Source organism: Hemibagrus wyckioides, linkage group LG28, assembly GCF_019097595.1.
Source record: "Hemibagrus wyckioides isolate EC202008001 linkage group LG28, SWU_Hwy_1.0, whole genome shotgun sequence".
Classification (NCBI taxonomy): Eukaryota; Metazoa; Chordata; class Actinopteri; order Siluriformes; family Bagridae; genus Hemibagrus; species Hemibagrus wyckioides.
The window spans coordinates 19,691,712-19,710,591 of record NC_080737.1 but is presented as its reverse complement, the minus strand read 5'-3'; the positions used below and the strand labels follow the sequence as shown (position 1 = coordinate 19,710,591).

General features: G+C 40.1%; 1 protein-coding gene across 1 annotated transcript in view; it reads left to right on the top strand.

Annotated features, from left to right (window-relative positions):
• The first annotated feature begins 2,186 nt into the window (after positions 1 to 2,186).
• gsx1 (GS homeobox 1) overlaps positions 2,187 to 18,880 on the top strand; it is a 30,704-nt gene continuing 14,010 nt past the window's right edge. Inside the window, exons 1-2 of the mRNA XM_058382655.1 lie at positions 2,187 to 2,305; positions 9,687 to 9,769. The gene's annotated coding sequence lies outside the window, so the exon portion shown is untranslated. The remainder of the gene's footprint in view (positions 2,306 to 9,686; positions 9,770 to 18,880) is intronic.

The window sequence follows — 18,880 nt, the reverse complement described above, 5'->3', positions numbered from 1 at the left end:
AGAGAGAGAGAGAGAGAGAGATGACCTTTACTTCTAACACACAAGGATATTATCAATTAAATGTAAAGCATAAAATACATATATAATGAGAAAAATCTTGGTTAGGCTGTGATAATGATCTCTCTCTCACAAACACACACACACTTAATATACAATGGATTCAGGTAAAATGGGACAGTACGCTCTGATAAATGAAACTCAACACATGTTAGTGAGCCTACTGCAGGAAAAAATGACATGTTTTATTTAGTATTTTAATAAGATTATAAAGAAAATGAATTCATTCCACATATTTATAATGCATTTATACACAAAATATCTTACTGTTAAATTCCAGTCATGTACATAATTGAATCATTTACATGTTGTTCAAAATCACCAAACATGGTTCAGGTTATTTGAGGCAGACTAAACCTACAGTCTGTGGAGAGGAGTGAAGGATGCATGGATTTAGATGAACAGATTTTCTGTGTGTTGAATGGTGTTTTCATGAAAGATCCTAAAAATCAGGGCAATAAAGGCATATTATTTATATTAATGCTTCATACCCAAACTGTTGCCACAAACTCAGAAGCACAGCTTCACTTCAATTCCCAAACGCTGCTCCAGCCTGAAGAGGTTCCTGTGCACACAGCTCCACGAACACCTGGTGTGGAGGTTCAGGTCGGAGAAAGTGGAAGGACTGGGGTGTCCTCTACAGAGCCCTGACTCGGACTCAACCCCGCTGAACACCTCTGGGATGAACTGGACCTGGAGTCTCCTCAACATCCCAACATCAGAGTCTGATCTCACTAATGCTCTCGTAGCTGAATGAAGACTAATCCCCACAGACACACTCCTAGTCTAGTGGAAAGCTTTTCTAGAAGAACAGCAAGGAGAAAATAGATCTGGAAAGAGGAGAATAAATCTAGATGTTCAACATGCACATATGTGTGTGATGGTCAGGCGTGGTCATCTGAACTTCTGATCAGAATTCCAGAACATCTTAACCGTGGAGTGTTCATCTTAACCACGGAGGTGAAGACCTTAACATCTGAACCACTGAGGTTTCACTGAAATGTCACTGAGAATGAAAGTAAAGGCACAAATTTCAGTGAACACTTAATTAAAATGTCTTTCAGTCAGTTTTTAGAAATTGTTTTATTGCAGAAATGTGTGATTTATTACAGCAAGGAAACAAAACTGTCCCAATGTGTATAAAATAACCCCGTTTCTCAATAACTTTATATAAAGAGATGCAGTTTTAAATACAAGCCTCGCTTTGCAGCCTCTCTTTTCTTTTCTTTCGGGTTTTTCCCCTCCTTTATCCTGTTTAGCTTGTATGCTACGGGCGTGGGAGGCCATTACACCGACAATGATAGCTAAACTGCGTAATGACAGAGCTCGAGCCCATTCATTACAGCGCCAGGCGCGAGACCTTGGTCAGGTTGCGCGCGAGGGGGTCATGATCCGAGTAAATAAAAACGCCATTTAAATAACTTTCTTTTTTTTACAAAAAAAAAAGAGGATAGAAAAGCGCACCGTTTGTTTGGAGCAGGTGGATGATTGTACACGGTTGACTGACCGCGATGAAAGAGAGAGAAAGCGCTCGCGGAAAGAGCATTCAGTTCCCCCGACCTTCCTCAGTACGTTTGCTAATTAGCGCGAGGACACTGCTCTGTCTCGCGCGGGCACCCCGCCGACCTGACAGGAAAGAAAGAGCTAAGCTAATCTAACTTAGCACACGATAAATCACACTGTTTTCTTTTTTAGAAGACACTGACTGACAGCTCCAAACAGCATTTCTCTTTTCCCCTGCAGTTTCACTTGTTCATCTTTATTTAATCTGTTTGTAAAGACATTTCTTCCTCATTGTGAGACAGTAAATCAGCCGGTAGCTTGACTGACAGCTGCTAATTCATTACAGCACAGTTTGACTAAAATCGTCTTAAAACTCTCTGAAACTAACTGAATTTTACAATGTTTTTTTTTGTTATAATAGTAAATAATTTTCAATAATTTACTTTTATGAGGCAGGTTAGGTAAGTTTTTGAGGTAAGTATACAGTTTATAGTTTATAAATCCCTTCTTAGCCTTACAGTGATATATTTATCTTATCTAAATGAAGTTTTGGTTGTTTCATTTAATATAATGACAGAAATCTAACTCCTGAACTGATTTTTATTTGTCAGTCATTCATCAACTGCTATAGGAATTCAAGCTAATTCAGTATATTTACGTTTCTATAAATCCATTAACACTAAATAATTTCAGGTTACAGGAAGCATCACTGGAACACCTGAAGCACTGGACATTGAAGTGTGAGGTATGGAAATTGTTCAATAATCTGAGAAGTCATTTTCTATTAAATGTCATCTTGTGAAATTACACATCTTTCATGAAATAATTATAATACTGTTTTTTCCACCCTACATGACATGGTGAACTAATTAAATAATTAACTGCAGGTTTTACTTTGCTAGTGAAGGAGATTTTCAGTCCTTCTAGTCGAGTGTAGCCTCGGTGAGGAATTTAGTGAAGTACGACTGTTATGTAATTATGTTTCCGATGATAAATGCTATGTACGGGTTAAGTCCAGATTATAAGCACTGTGAATGAAAAGAATTCGATTTTCTTATTCGGAAAAAAATGAGACATCAGCCTGGATATGGTGTATGGTATCAAATCATTAAATATTTGCTTCAGCATTGAAATGCTGCTCAGTTTGATTCATCAGATCAATTTTCTTTGGGTGAACTTTAATTCTTAATTGCAAAAATTTACAAAATTATGGATGTAAACAGAGGTCCAAGTTCAAGAAGGAACTCTTTTTACTGTAGGATTTGAGGTTAGATTAATAACAATGCTGCATATACTTCATATAGGAATAACTAGTTTCTGCCAACTTTTCATGGTCCTACTTTTAATTTACAATTTATTTCGCACCTAGTGTGTGTGTGTGTGTGTGTGTTAGTACCCTGTGACGGACTGGCATTAGTGTATTCCTGCCTCACACCCAGTATTCCCAGGATAGATTCCAATTCCATTGTGACCCTAGCCAGGCTTTTCTCCTCATAACAATCGTCTTGTTAGTTGTGGTTTCCGTCCTTCCTGAACGAAAATTCCTTTTTTTTGAGCATCACCACACTGTATTTGTGGAACAAAGGCCCCACATACTGCACTCACACACTCTCAGTGACACACATCGTCACTTTATCACTTCAGCATGCCTCTAACTGTTTTTAATCCAAATAAAATCAAGGCTAATGTTTCATTACCATATATTTTGCACATAACGACCCTTGTTTCGTAGGCAGGCGCGATTTTTTTTGTATTAACGTAATTAGCAGGGTCCATCAGGGTCTAATTGGGCCTGTGGCATGATGGGAAACAGCGCGGAGGTGTCGCGCTGGGGCAGGTGGCAGGCGCAGAGGCGGATAATTACGGGATGAATTTCACTTTAATACACGGCGAGCTGCGCGTGGAAATGCAGATAGCGGAGCTTTCTGCCTAATGGCTTCTGCCTCTGCAGCCACTTGAGAGAGGGAATGATCTGAAAGAGTGTTTAATTAACACATGCACTATGATCCAGAGAGAGAGCGAGTGTGTGTGCGCGTGTGTGTGTTTGATGGGGGAATAGAGAGAGAGAGAGAGAGAGAGAGAGAGAGAGAGAGTGGGTAGTTGCAGAGGCAGGGCAATGGAGAGGAAATGTGAAAATGGGGGAATGAGAGAGAGAGAGATGGACAGCTTTGGGGTGAAGGGTAGAAAGGTGAGCTGAACACAAAACATTTCCTGCATGTGTAATTCAGTATGCAAACACACTCACAGTTTGTTGGACCCACTAGCAGATAGCCGAGCAGTTCTCGCCGCACCGTGTCTGTGTTATGTAAGGGAAAAAAAGGAATAAAACAATGCAGTATATGCCACTATAGAAAAATAATCAACACTAGTGTTTATTTTAGTAGCTTTATTATATAAACCTTAAAGTGTTCAATAATTTATCAGTGATTACAATTTATAAATAAATACAATTTGTGAATTAATTAATCAACATAGACAACATACAGTTAATAAAAAAAGAGCAATTAAACTCCTTTGTCCTCAAACTCCTCTGTCCTCAAACTCCTGTCCTCAAACTCCTCTGTCCTCAAACTCCTGTCCTCAAACTCCTCTGTCCTCAAACTCCTGTCCTCAAACTCCTCTGTCCTCAAACTCCTGTCCTCAGACTCCTCTGTCCTCAAACTCCTGTCCTCAAACTCCTCTGTCCTCAAACTCCTGTCCTCAGACTCCTCTGTCCTCAAACTCCTGTCCTCAAACTCCTCTGTCCTCAAACTCCTGTCCTCAGACTCCTCTGTACTCAAACTCCTCTGACCTCAAACTCCTCTGTCCTCAGACTCCTCTGTACTCAAACTCCTCTGTCCTCAAACTCCTGTCCTCAAACTCCTCTGTCCTCAAACTCCTCTGTCCTCAAACTCCTGTCCTCAGACTCCTCTGTCCTCAAACTCCTCTGTCCTCAAACTCCTCTGTCCTCAAACTCCTGTCCTCAGACTCCTCTGTACTCAAACTCCTCTGTCCTCAAACTCCTGTCCTCAAACTCCTCTGTCCTCAAACTCCTCTGTCCTCAAACTCCTGTCCTCAGACTCCTCTGTACTCAAACTCCTCTGTCCTCAAACTCCTGTCCTCAGACTCCTCTGTACTCAAACTCCTCTGTCCTCAAACTCCTGTCCTCAGACTCCTCTGTACTCAAACTCCTCCGTCCTCAGACTCCTCTGTAAACTCCTCTGTACTCAAACTCCTGTCCTCAGACTCCTCTGTAAACTCCTCTGTCCTCAAACTCCTGTCCTCAGACTCCTCTGTACTCAAACTCCTCTGTCCTCAAACTCCTGTCCTCAGACTCCTCTGTACTCAAACTCCTCTGTCCTCAAACTCCTGTCCTCAGACTCCTCTGTCCTCAAACTCCTGTCCTCAGACTCCTCTGTACTCAAACTCCTCTGTCCTCAAACTCCTGTCCTCAGACTCCTCTGTACTCAAACTCCTCTGTCCTCAAACTCCTGTCCTCAGACTCCTCTGTACTCAAACTCCTGTCCTCAGACTCCTCTGTCCTCAAACTCCTGTCCTCAGACTCCTCTGTCCTCAAACTCCTCTGTCCTCAGACTCCTCTGTCCTCAAACTCCTCTGTCCTCAAACTCCTCTGTACTCAAACTCCTGTCCTCAGACTCCTCTGTACTCAAACTCCTCTGTCCTCAAACTCCTCTGTCCTCAAACTCCTGTCCTCAAACTCCTCTGTCCTCAAACTCCTCTGTCCTCAAACTCCTGTACTCAAACTCCTCTGTCCTCAAACTCCTCTGTCCTCAAACTCCTGTCCTCAAACTCCTCTGTACTCAAACTCCTCTGTACTCAAACTCCTCTGTCCTCAAACTCCTGTCCTCAAACTCCTGTCCTCAAACTCCTCTGTACTCAAATTCATCTGTCCTCAAACTCATCTGTCCTTAAACTCCTCTGTCCTCAAACTCCTCTGTCCTCAAACTCATCTGTCCTCAAACTCCTGTCCTCAAACTCCTCTGTCCTCAAACTCCTGTCCTCAAACTCCTCTGTCCTCAAACTCCTCTGACCTCAAACTCCTGTCGTCAAACTTCTCTGTCTTCAGACTCCTTTGTCCATAAACTCCTCTGTCCTCAAACTCCACTGTTCTCAAATTCCTCTCTCCTCAGACTCCTCTGTCCTCAATCTCCTGTCCTCAAACTCTTGTCCTCAAACTTCTGTCCCCAAACTCTTCTGTCCTCAAACTCCTCTGTCCTCAAACTCCTGTCCTCAAACTCCTCTGTCCTCTGACTCCTCTGTTCTCAAACTCCTGACCACAAATTCCTCTGTCCTCATACTCCTGTCCTCAAACTCCTCTGTCCTCATACTCCTGTCCTCAAACTCCTCTGACCTCAAACTCCTGCCCTCAAACTCCTCTGTCCTCAAACTCCACTGTCCTCAAACTCCTGTCCTCGCACTTCTCTGTCTTCAAACTCCACTATTCTCAAATTTCTCTGTCCTCAAACTCCTCTGTTCTCAGACTCCTCTGTACTTAAACTCCTCTGACCTCAAACTTCTCTGTCCTCATACTCCTGTCCTCAAACTTCTGTCCTCAAACACCTCTGTCATCATACTCCTCTGTCTTTGGACCCCTCTGTCCTCAAAATCCTCTGTCCTCAAACTCCTGTCCTCAAACTCCTCTGACCTCAAACTCCTGTCCTCAAAATCGTCTGTCTTCAAAATCCTGTCCTCAGACTTGTCTGACCTCAACCTCCTCTGTCCTCAAAATCTTCTGTCCTCAAACTCCTCTGTCCAGAAGATTTCAGAATTGACAGCTCTTACCGCTGACTCAAACTGGAGACTCTATCCGTAAACATTACATAAACATTTCCTTTCAGAAAACTTTCAGTATTTCAGCATGTATTGTATATATAAATTATGTAAGTAATTGATTTCTTCAAAAATTTAGCAAGCAGTTAGCTTATTTTCTGCTTGTAGTCAGCCTGTGTGTCTTAATCATTCATTATTTTGCAGCCTGATAACTTTAAGGTACACGGTGCAGTAAAGAAGTGCTTGTCTACTCTAAACTAGTTTTTAGCTTGATTGGTCACTAGCCACATTTGGCCACTAGTGTGTGTGGTGTGGTTGTGGTTTTGTGATTGTTTTTTTGATTATATGTGTGTGTGTGTGTGTATCCTGTACATGTGTGTTGTGTGTAATGGAGTGTTGTGTTTGAGTGAGCAGGTATGTGTAGCTCTGTAGAACACTTTTCTGCTACTCCCCCCTTACTCCCACCATCTCTCTCTCTCTCTCTCTCTCTCTCTCTCTCTCTCTCTCCCAGCATCTCTGTCCCTCTCTCCCTCTCTCTCTCTCTCTCTCTCTCTCTCTCCCTCTCTCTCTCCCTCTCTCTCCACTCTACCAGAGCTAAAAGCCCTGGAACGGGCCGCTAATTGCCCAATTAGGCCTCTCTGCGCGCCTCCGCGGCTCGGCTCGCTCCATAATTGGGCTGAAAGCAAACGAACGGCCGGCAGACAAACAAGCTACTAGAAAATAATTACTTGGAGTGTTTCTTTTCAGTTGCTGTACAGCGGATTTCATTATGGTGAATGGCCCACTAAAGCCCGCTCGAAACGCCGCTAGTTGTCATTTTCATGGCGACTTGATAATGACATTAATTTGTCTTAATGGCTGGTTCTATTGTTATAAATAGGAAAATGAGTCGAAATTGTCTTGCCGTGGCGAGCACAAGAGGACTCCAGCGCGCTCCCACCGGGCATCAAGAGATAAATTGGTGTGCTTGTCAAATTTCCAATAATTTGTTATGTGGACTACGAGTAATGCCAGTGCCATTAACACTCATTTCGCCCCAAATTCATTACTGCCCTTCTTTGCCTTTTTTTTTTTTTTTTTTTTTACGTCTCTAATACACGCAGTCTGTTCCTCTCGGATTTGAGTGGCCACACAAGGACCAAAACTCCTCGTCCTACCAGTGAGTTCAGAAACACACATTATGCATGCTTGTACAGTCATGCAAAGCACACACACACACACACACATATATATGTATTATAATATGAATTCTGACAGAGGTACACAAGCAGACACATCTGCAGGTGCTCATTTGCTGATCTATTTGCACAGGTCACTGAGCACATCTCATTCAGATGTAAAGTTAGAGTTAGACTCTAAATTAGAGTAGAGTTTTGGACTGGATATATATTTAAAGTAATGGAAGTTTGCACCGTCCAGTGTGTCTAAAATGAGTCACTTTTAGGTCTCCATTCCAATTAACTCTTCATGTTCTCGTGGTCAGAACATTGAGGATGGAGTGATTTCAGCAATATAAAAAGTAAGAAAATTAAGTTTGCCCGACATGCATGCCATCATGATGTTCTAGTGCTCACCTACATTCTCAGTTTTAGAGACATAAGTCTTAACCAAGTGCTGTTTTGTGTGAGATGGGTGTCTGGTACTTAGACATTTCTTCCCTGAGCTGATCGATATTTTTCGGCTAAAAAGGGATGTTGTGATTTTCCCCTTGGAGTATTTTTTAACCTGACCATAACATTTTTATTAAAATAAGAGGGTCAGCTGAATGAAAATCTTATTTTTCCCATCGTTTATTGAAAACAGGTGTCACAAGTGTAGCAGTGACAAGGGGTAATGGAAAAGAATGAACTGGTTTACAAAATGGTTGGTGTTACAACTACAGATTTAATGTACTTTTTCTCCAACATATATCACAATTTTTTAAGGATTTAAGATTTTTCTTTTGACTCAGCCTTGTGTTAAAACTAAAACCAGAACCTGAAGCTGATTTAGGATCAGTTGTAAGGCGAATGTTTAGTGTCCAAACTTCTGCAGCTGCTTCTCTGAAGTGTCAATAGGGGGCAGCACTTCAACAGCTTCAGCACTCACTTTCATCCAGTTGTTCATGTAAAAACACGCACACGCAGAGAAAGAGAGAGAGAGAGAGAGAGAGAGAGAGAGAGAGTGAGCGCATAAATCAGTTTCATGCATTTAGTTAGAGAACATTTTGCTCAAACCTCTAATTCATTACTATTAATAAACATTGGCTATTAAACTCTCCTGTTCTCAGTAAAGAGCTATAAGATGACACCAGGTCTCTCAAACCATTAAGCCTTGTTAGCTCTTTAGTGTGAAATGTACTATGTGGATGTTTATAAAAGACTTGCTGATTTCACCTCAGGAAATTTAGTTGAATAGGACAGACATGACATGATATCAATTAATCAATTTCTCTTGCTTTTAGGGTCAATTTATAGCTAAAAGCTTTTTAGAACTTAAAACACATAAATGTATTTTGGATATCTTGAAAAAAAGCTGGTTTAAATTGTTGGAAAAAACAACTTCCTGCTTTTTTCTCTTTATTATTATTATTATTATTATTATTATTATTATTATTATTATTTTAGGTTTGAAATATATAGGAAATATAAACATTTTTCTAATTTATTCTGGTAACTGATAACTGATTATAGCCTGAGTAATACAGTTTAAGGAATACTCAGAATATTAACTTAAATGTGTAAATGTGGTGTACATTTTTTGAAGACATATCTGTGGAGTAAAAAATGATGATGTAAAGCAGCTATGTATAAAAATGTGTTAGCTAGATTAGCATTACTGCTGTTCCTTTAGTGTACTGGAAATAATATTGATGAGTAATTGTTGATCCATATTGTTATAGAATTCCTGACTGCTTTAACCTTAACAAAAACACACACAGGCTATGTTTGTTGTTGTGCTGATGGATAAGGTACATCACCTGTCTTGAGCGCTTGTGTTCCAAGGCTCTTGCCTTGAATATGCATAATGCAAATATTTAAGCAGCCAAGTATGTACATCCATTTGTGTATGTTAATCCACCATCCAAACACCTGAATCCTGTCTCGAAAAAGAAGTGAAATATAATCCTGACTCACTTTTAATTTTTTTTTCCCTCCTTAAATAGAACGAGCTACAAAATATTTTCTAGTCATTTCCTGTAGTATTTTTAATTTCTCTGCCAAAAACCATAATCACTGTGTTATCAATGCAACATGCAAAATATAACATGTTTCCATGAGCTGTTTAATTGGTCTAATTGCACCGCCATTGAATCTTAATGCAGATTGTAATAGTGCTAATTATCTAATTAACTGCCTGTTCATTATGCACCGTAGGAGTGGAAGCCAGCAGCGGTGGAACCCGGCGGGCACCGAGAGCGACCTCGGAACAATACAGCAGCATGGAGAGCAGACGGGAGGTAGCGTTTTTAGCCCAGTGGCTTTTTAAAATATAGCCAAGAGTCATGTAATTAAATTCAGCTGGAATGTGGAGCGAGACTCCAATGGGAAAGTTTGGTGCATTAAAAATGGCCGGCAATAAACATTCAGAGAGTCATTCAGAGATGCGGCCAAAACAGCCAAAAAAATCAAAATGTAGTTTATCAGCAGCAGGTAATACTTTTAGTTTATTTTGAAATTTTTTCAGAAACATTGCAGAATTCATTACAGCAGAAATAAAAACAAATCTATGTGACTAAAGTTGTTAGCTATATTATAAGACAGATTAGTTCTAATATTCAATCTCCACCTGTCTGATATCAAACACATAGTGCACTCTGATAAAACAAAGACCTTTTATTAGTTCATATGATCACTTGTTAGCTACGTTAACCTCAACAGATATAAACTAATCTCACACATCATACATACATGTCTCAACTGATTGAATCCATCTGGAGCAAACAGGACATTTTAGTTTTGTCTGTTCCTTTGATCCGATTGTATATGAATTATTGTGAAAAGAAATAGCTTTCAGAATTAGTGAAACATAGCTACGAATAACTTTATATAGTCATGACGGTATGAGTTTAAAGACCATGACTTAAAAAAAAGAATTTGACTTATATTTTATAGTATATCCACAACACAATATTTTATAGTATATATATATTTCCCAGCTTTTTTAAATTTCAATGTTAAATGTATTTTGATGATAAAAAATACAACAAGAATTTTAGTGTTGTTTGAAGAAGAAATTTCATTCATTCATGTATGTATTTATGTATTTATTTATTTATTTAAAGCAATTAATTTTTAATGGAAAGAGTCGTTACAAAGCTGGTAGTAGTGATTATGTAAAGGACTGCAGGAATTTCCCCACTTTTCACTGAGACTTCATTTAAATCGGACACATTACCAAAAAAAACCCTCTCCGCTTTACTCTGCGCTCTCATAAAATATCTCGAACATTTCTAGCGTGATTGCTCTCGCACTAGCGATGGCCACTTGACTCGCGCCGAATTTGATGCTGTAGGATTATTAATACGAGCCGCACGTAACTGAAGGTAATGTAATTATTTACACAGCCATTTAGATTTACATAATCTGTGGGGATTAATATCAATTACTAGCTTGTTAGATTTCTATCTGATATTCAGATTCAGACAAGTGTGTGTGTGTGTGTGTGTGTGTTGGGGGGGGGTTAAATGACTACATTTATTTTAAATGAAACTTTAAAAGCTTTATAAAAACCTCACAGCCTGAAAATGCCAAACGCACAACCATTGTTAAAATGTTTAAGATGGAATAAATAAATTAACAAAATGTACTTTTAGTTACCAGCCTGAGTTTTTAGTTTGAAACCTCATCCATGGTTCACTGTGTTTCCCACCTGTGATGCCAGAAGAATTGGTAAAGAAGGTACTACTACGCTGAGCTGTTCATTTCCTCATGTTTGGAAATTAGTGGTTTCTATGGAAACGCAAACATCTTTTTAATTTAACATGGTACAGCTGGAGAATTAGCTTTTAATGATGTACTAAATACCAGTAAAGGGTTAAGAATTAAATCGTGACATATTAGACCCTTTTAACTTGTCATATTTCTCTGTGTGTGTATGTGTGTGTGTGTGTGTTTGCTGTGACTCAGTGAGATTTCACGCAGGCAGGAAGGTCTCTAGCGTTAGCGCCATGTTGTGTAACTGTTCTCTAATAATAGTTTTTAAACAGCGCTCTCTAAACTTCTCCACACAGACAGAACGAACACGCTGTTCAATAAAACAGCATTTTAAAACACTTGCAGCGCATTAAAGCAGCGCTGAGCTGTGATTTATGAGCATTTTCCAGCCTGAAGAAACCACTTCATACCAACATAAACGTAGGGTCGCTTACCACACGACTAACCTCGCTGTTCCCTCACAGAGACAAACTAACTCTGTGTGGTGATGTTCTTATGAAAACATTTTACTGTTGAATTGGAGAGACTATAGATTTTTCTATAACAGCATGTCCCCAAGTTTTTGCAATTTACCAACGATTAGAATTGTTTTATTTCTCAGTATCTGATTTTGCTCTTTTTTTAGAGGAACATTTAAAATAACAAAGCACTGATACTGGAGACTCTTTCCATAAACATGACATAAACACCTCCTCATCATCATCATGGTAAACTTTTTAAAACAAACAAATTTCGATATAAACCCATGCCTGAGCTGCTGGGATAAGAAACTAATCAACAGCCTTTCACACTGAAGAGAGAGAGAGAGAGAGAGAATGAAAGAGAGAGAGAGAAAAGAGAGAGAGAGAGATGGAGAATGAGACCGAGAGAGAATATGAGAGAGAAGGAGAGAGAGAGAGAAATGAGAGAGAGAGAAACGAGAAAGTAACTAATCAAAAGTATAACATTTCTCTCTGGTTCAGACTCAGCAGTCGGACTAGTAGGTGTGAAAGCTCCTTTAATCACGTACATCAATCCTTCTGATACAAAGCAGAGTCAAAGTGGACAACTTTCTCTCTCTCTCTTTCTCTCTCTGACTCTCTCTCACACACACACACACAGTGTATACAAAGCCTTTTTTTGTCTAGTTTTTTACATCCTGGAGTTTATTAAATAGAATAACTTTCGTGTGCGTGTGTGTGTGTGTGTCGTATCAGACAATTGCCCCTCCCTCTCCCTCCCTCAACTCCCTGTCTCTCTCTCATCTTCAACCCACAACACACACATACATACAAACAAAAAAAAAAGAAGAAGAAGGGTGAAGGATGGTTGACTTTTATTGGTGCAGCCATAAAAGGACGGGATGAAAGCAGGAGCGGGTCGAAAAGAGAGACAGAAGAGAGAAAGAGGCATTCAGAGGGAGGGGCGGAGGAGTGAAGAACAAGGCCTCATCCATCAGGAGGATGGAGGAGATACATTCCTGCGGAGGACACACTCACTCAGGCGCACAATGGTGCTGGGAGGGGCAGGGAGTCGACACACAACTTTCCTCTCTCTCTTTCTCTCTCTCTCTCTCTCTCTCCCTCTCTTTCTCTCGCTCATTCTGTCATCACGCTCTCTCTCTTTTCTCTCTGTCCATCAATACACACTCCCTGGCCAATTCACTGCTCTCTATGGCCATGACCAATGTCGGTTTCTGACACTCAAAGCGTGCAGGCCAGCAATGAAACGCAGCTTTTTCTTTCCCTGAGGCATTCTCTCTCTCTCTCTCTCTCTCTCTCTCTTTTTCATTTTGTTTTTGTGTCATTTTTTTCTTTGCTTAAAATTTTGGAGAATGATATAAAAGCTGACGCAGCTTTTTAATTGCACCCAGTTGTCTGTGTGTCCTGATATTGTCTTTTCCTGGCCACACTTTATGTGTGTGTTTGTGTGTTTGCTTGTCTTTTTATATCTTGTTGTGGAACAAAGGATAGAAATATCAGACTTTGCTGGTCCCCATGAGGAAAACTTGCAGCTTAACCTGCAGAGAAAACTTCTTGTTGTTATTGAGGTTAATGTTTGTGTTAGATTGTGGTTTAGCACAGCTTCTCCGTGTTCATGTCAGTGAAAGGTCCTCATAAGGATAGTAACACAAGTGTGTCTATAACTTGGCCACACTGTCTTGGCTTTGGATTTGGATAAACTGATGTATGTGATTAACTGACTGTTCAGCTGTGTGTGTGTGTGTGTGTGCAGGGAGCAGGTGATAGCTTTTTTGGAGAGCACCCTTTCACACCCCTCTTATTCTGAGCTTGAACAGCGTGAAGAGGTGGGAGAGATGAGGGGCCTCCACCCGTCTCTCCCAGGGGCTGCACCTGCCTGGCCTGTGAGTGTGTGGGAGTGTGTGTGTTTAGAAGGGAGTAGAAATGCTGCTCTCTGACTATTTGACCTCGAAGAACACCACAGTAGAGGTAAAGCATACATATGTGTTCATCTGTGTCTCATAATAATATACGTCCATCCGTTCATCTTTAGCATCATCAGTCAGCGCTTTATCTAGGTCAGGGTGCTGGTGGATCTGAGGCTTATCCTAGGAATACACCCTGGATGGTACGCCCATCCATTACATAGCACCATGCTCTCTCACGCACACACTCACACACTTGCACACACTCACACACATCACATTCCCACCCAGGGGTAATTTAGTGTAGCTGATCCATCAAAACCACCATGTTTGGGGAGGTCCCAAAAGCCAGTAACCTGAGCTTTGAATGCAATCTCCGGGTCACCTGTTCTCAGGTAGTGAGTAAACTGTAACTGATTTTATTCTTCCCACAACTGGTCACCTGCCAGTTTCCCTTCCAAAAGCCAGCTCTCTACTACCATACGACGGCTACTAGCCGCTAATGTTTTAGAACTGCTGTGTAACACACTTAGAACAAAAGCGGTATCTGTCCACTTCCACACACACAAGCTTACAGATGCACACGATTGATGGGTGTCTCTGTGATTGACAGTGGGACAGAGAGTAAAGACCCGCCCTCTGTCTTTTAGTTTCCTTTGGTTCCCAACCACTGATGGCTGCTGCATCGCCAGGGTCCAATCTCATGATCTCTTGACAAGAGAGCGAACACTAACGTGAATTATTATCACAGGATTTAGAAAATCCTTAACATAAATCGTCAGAAACCTGTGCAAGCATGATATAAAAAATATAATAGATGTTTACAGAGTGTTTGGAAAGTTGAAATGGAAATGTAAAGAGTAGAACTCTTTCCCTACATGTAAATTTATTCATGTTACAAGAATAACTAAAAGTAACTAAGAACAATAACAGTTTATTTTAATTTATTCTAACATTCACATTTTTAATAGTTGTATAATTATAATTATACAAGATAATACCTTGCTATCTTCCAACACCGTCACCCTGTCTAACTCTCTAACACCACTGTAGTTTGTTCCTGTGCTTTGTTAAATTATTATTTATTATCTGCAGTTATTCAGGAATAAAGTGATAAATGCGTGACATTAAACTGGATTAGCTTATCATGGCTATTAAAAGGAAAATTCGAAAGTATTTTTTTTTGCATGTGTTAAGAGTCATCAGTGCACAATGGTAATTGTAATTGTCACTTGCATGTGGTGTTTTTAAGCGTTTCTTTCTCTTTCTGTGGTCTCTGGGTTTTTATTTTTTGTGGTCTTGGCGTGGGAGTGGCACCAGCAGGGCACTCCATTTGTTTATAAAAACCTAGCAGTTCTTGTTTTGTCAGACAGATCGAGTCGAAACGGGACAGTGGACGTCTGAGGTGGTTCAGTCCAGGTTCAATTTATTAGGCCCGTCATTACTGACTGTAATGCTGAGGCATTACAAGCAGACTGGACGGTACTGTAAGTGTTGTATTGGAAATATATATATATATATATATATATATATATATATATATATATATATATATATATATATATGTATATGTATATGTATATATATATACAACACAGCACCAGCAGTGACTTCTGTATAAAGCTGGTTTCTAGGGTGCGTAGTTAGGGAAAGGAGGGGGAATTGGGATACGTCCCGCCGCGTGTCGTCCGTCTCAATAGAGCTGCATCTGCAGGAAGGCTGGGAGCCGCCGTTAATGCCCAGTGACCCATCCACAAAAACACACCCAACAAATTTTATACCCTGAGCACAGTGCCCTCAGCTGACTGACGTCTCACACACACACACACACACACACACAAAGACAGAGGGAGAGCGAATGAGAACGGTCACCCGGTCATTAGGATGGAGGGGGGAGAAAGAGAGAGAAGTCAGATGCAAGATTGAATGAGGAAGAAAGAAAAAAAAAGAAAATCAAACGCAAACTTAAACAAAAGGTAGCCCCAAAACACAAAGCACTCCATAGAGATTTGGGAAGAAAAGGGGATATTGGGTTATGAAAATGATTCAGGCCGCTTCTCTTGCACATGCAAATGCACCCTTTTTCTCAGAGTTGGGGGGGATTTTTTTATTCATCACCCTGTGAGTGTAGTTCTCACTGTGACAACGCTGCCTTTCTTTCGCTTCGTGCCAGTACAGTCTCTCACGCCAAACTCGGCCCACCGCGCTCTTATGATGCTAAAGGCTAATGCGGTTAGCGCTTCAGTCAGATGCTCTCAATACAAACTGACTCATTAATCTTCATTAATTGTGACCTGGATGTCAACATCAAACAGCTGGAATCCCGGTGACTAAATGTTTAAATAAGTAGGAATAAATGTGTTATTGATGAAGTGCAAACACACAGATGGCTTTATTATTGCTTACTCTACTGTGTGTGTGTGTGTGTGTGTGTGTGTGCTTGAGCATCAAAGACCATGTCAGATTTACACTTAATATCTTTAAAAAAGACTTAAAAAAAATGCTGTGTATTGTCGTAGTAGTAAGATTTTCCATAACTAAATTTAGCAATAGAAAATTTGATTTGATTTTAAGAGAGTTGAGTTGAAAGTATGAAAAAGTTGAGATCATTATGTTACTAAAAAGTGAATAGATGAAAGAAAGAGTAAAAGAAAGAAATGATGAAGAGATGTTTGATCTTAGAAAAAAGGCATGTTGCTGTAGTTAAGGGTTTTTAAGGGCTGGAACTTTTTCCACTTCTTTATAGGGCATGTAAGACAAAATGAAAGGAAAAATAGAAGGAAGGAATTTAGATGGAATAATAGAGGGACAAAATGTGAGAATGAAAAAAAAATAGGGAAAATTAGGGAAAGGTATAAGGAAAGAAAGAATATAGTGATGTATAGAAGGAATGACAGAAATATCAAAAAATTGTAAATGGAGGAGAGAAAAACACTTAAAGAAATGATCAAAAAAAAAAAGAAGAGTTGAAATAGAGAAGAAGGGTATAAATAAACAGCTGATGAAGAAGGAGGAGAAATTGTTTTATTTTTATTTAAAATGTCTTTTCTTTTAAGATGTTAAGAGTAAAATGTACAGTATTCAGGAAATGTACAGAAGTTGGCTGCTGAAATAAAACTGAAGAGATGAGTTTGGCGTCTCGCTGGGAGGAGCTTGTTTGCTCGGACTTTCCTCTTCTGATTCAGCGAGTGAAATTGATTCATTAAAGCAACAGACGTCAGACAGCAGGTGCTTCAAGCCTTGTTCCCTTCATCCCTCCCTCTTCCTGTCTTGTGCTTCTCTCCTTTTTAACCCTCTCTCCGCCCCTCTCGGATGAGACTGAGACGGCAAAGATGGAGAACGGGACAATACAGAGATGTAGATAAAGGTATAGACAGAGAGTAGGAGGAAAGAGGAAGGAGAAGAAAGCAATAACACACTGCCAGGCCAGCTCTCGGCAGGCAGTTGTGTGTGTGTGTGAAAAGTTGGTGAAAATGTGCTCACATTCTTCCACTTTTGTTGTTAGGGAGTGTGTTGGGGAGTGAAAGAGGAACTGCTTGAGAATGGGCGAACAATAGCTGTGAGGAGCAACACTCTGAACAAACTTGTCAGTAGGGGTACGCTGAAGAGAGCCTCGCTCTAAACACTCTGTCACATTTGTGTACAAACCGCTTGAAAGAGTTTGCTGACCTGCCCGTCTGCTTTTGGGAAAGTTCAAATGCCAAAACGGTGCCTTTTGTGTCGGGGAGAGTTCATTAAATTCATTAGTTTGACCCAGCGTTTTTGAAAGACCAAAAAGTCCACTGAATTGGAAACTAACTTCCATAGAGGGAGGACAAACCCCTTTTGAGGAGAACGTCAAAGCTTTTTATGGCGAAATAGGGAGAAAAAGGGCGACTTCTCAATCGTTTCTGTACCATAACCAATGGATTCACATCAAAAGCCAATTCAAGATGCACAATATGATATTAAGCATTCTGAGGCTCATCTATCAGCCGGGCAGACTCACGAGTCCGGACGAGCTAATGAGCGCTCGGGGCTTTGGCTTCCGAGGTTATAAGTCAACTTTAGAGACGTTTGCTTTTGGAAATTCTTTTGCATGGACCGTAAAAGTCGCAACTCTCCAGGAGTCAGAGTGACCTTGGCCCAGATACTGAAGTGCACACTGTCTTCGTTTCTTTAATCAGAAAGCTCAGTGTTTAGGCTGATTGCATTTGTACAACAGACTTGAGTGTTAATGAATGAGGTTTATACTAATGCACTCGTTCTCATACATTATGTCAAAGGTAAAGCTGTAACAGAGGAGTTTACACTTCTTTGCAGCTTCTCAGTCACATGACAAGCTGTGTGTTTTATAGTGTATTATTGCATACGAAGTCGATGTAAAGACGCAAAATGTTAAAGCAGTGTGTTCAATCAGAGCTTTGCATGATTCATCGTGTTTTAAGCAACATAAAAGTAAGCATTAATAGTAAAATTACCTCTGCCTTTTCCTCTGGCGTTAAGGCAGCAGTGAGTCACTTCAGTGTCTCAGCATTCGGGTTTCATGTCTTTATGTTCCACATAAATTTCTCATATTTATAGACTAGCACTGTAAATGAAGTAAACGAGAACATCCAGTTCAATGACGTGGAAAAAACATCACAGGTTCCCATCAGACTCCTGAAAGATTCCATCTTTAACTATAATAAATGTAATCACCATCAGAAATAAAGTCGATCAGGAACATTAGGAACATGACGTTCCACTGAGCTGCCTGGCATGAGGATTGTTTACACTGTTTAAATGTTCAGTTCTGAAAGTTTATGATGGAAATAATGGAATTGTTTTAACATTTTTGAATTAGCTATTAAATGAATGTTAGCAAACTAGCTAGCTTTTTATTTATTCTTTATTGATTCTGCCCCTTAAACGTGTCTGCAAAAAAAGGTGGATAGTCAGACCAGCATCTGGAGGGATCACTGACTCAATATTTAAAAAAATTTTTTGCTTAGAAATAATGGAATGTGTTCACTGTTGTCACCATGACCATGTAAAGACACAGTGACAGAGGAAACGAGACAGAACCTTCAGGATTGTCAACCTTTCACTTTACCATTTTGGGAAATTAACTAAGAGAAGAATCTGTTACACTTCCATCATATTGTGAAACAGCAGAATTGTGCCACAACTCATGAGCTGCTTTCTTTCAGACCTGTTGGTCCAGTCTGGAGCTGTGATGCACATCATCTTTAATGTGAGTCCAAAAGCATATTTCACACCTTCTAACTGACTGTTTTCCAAACTCTAA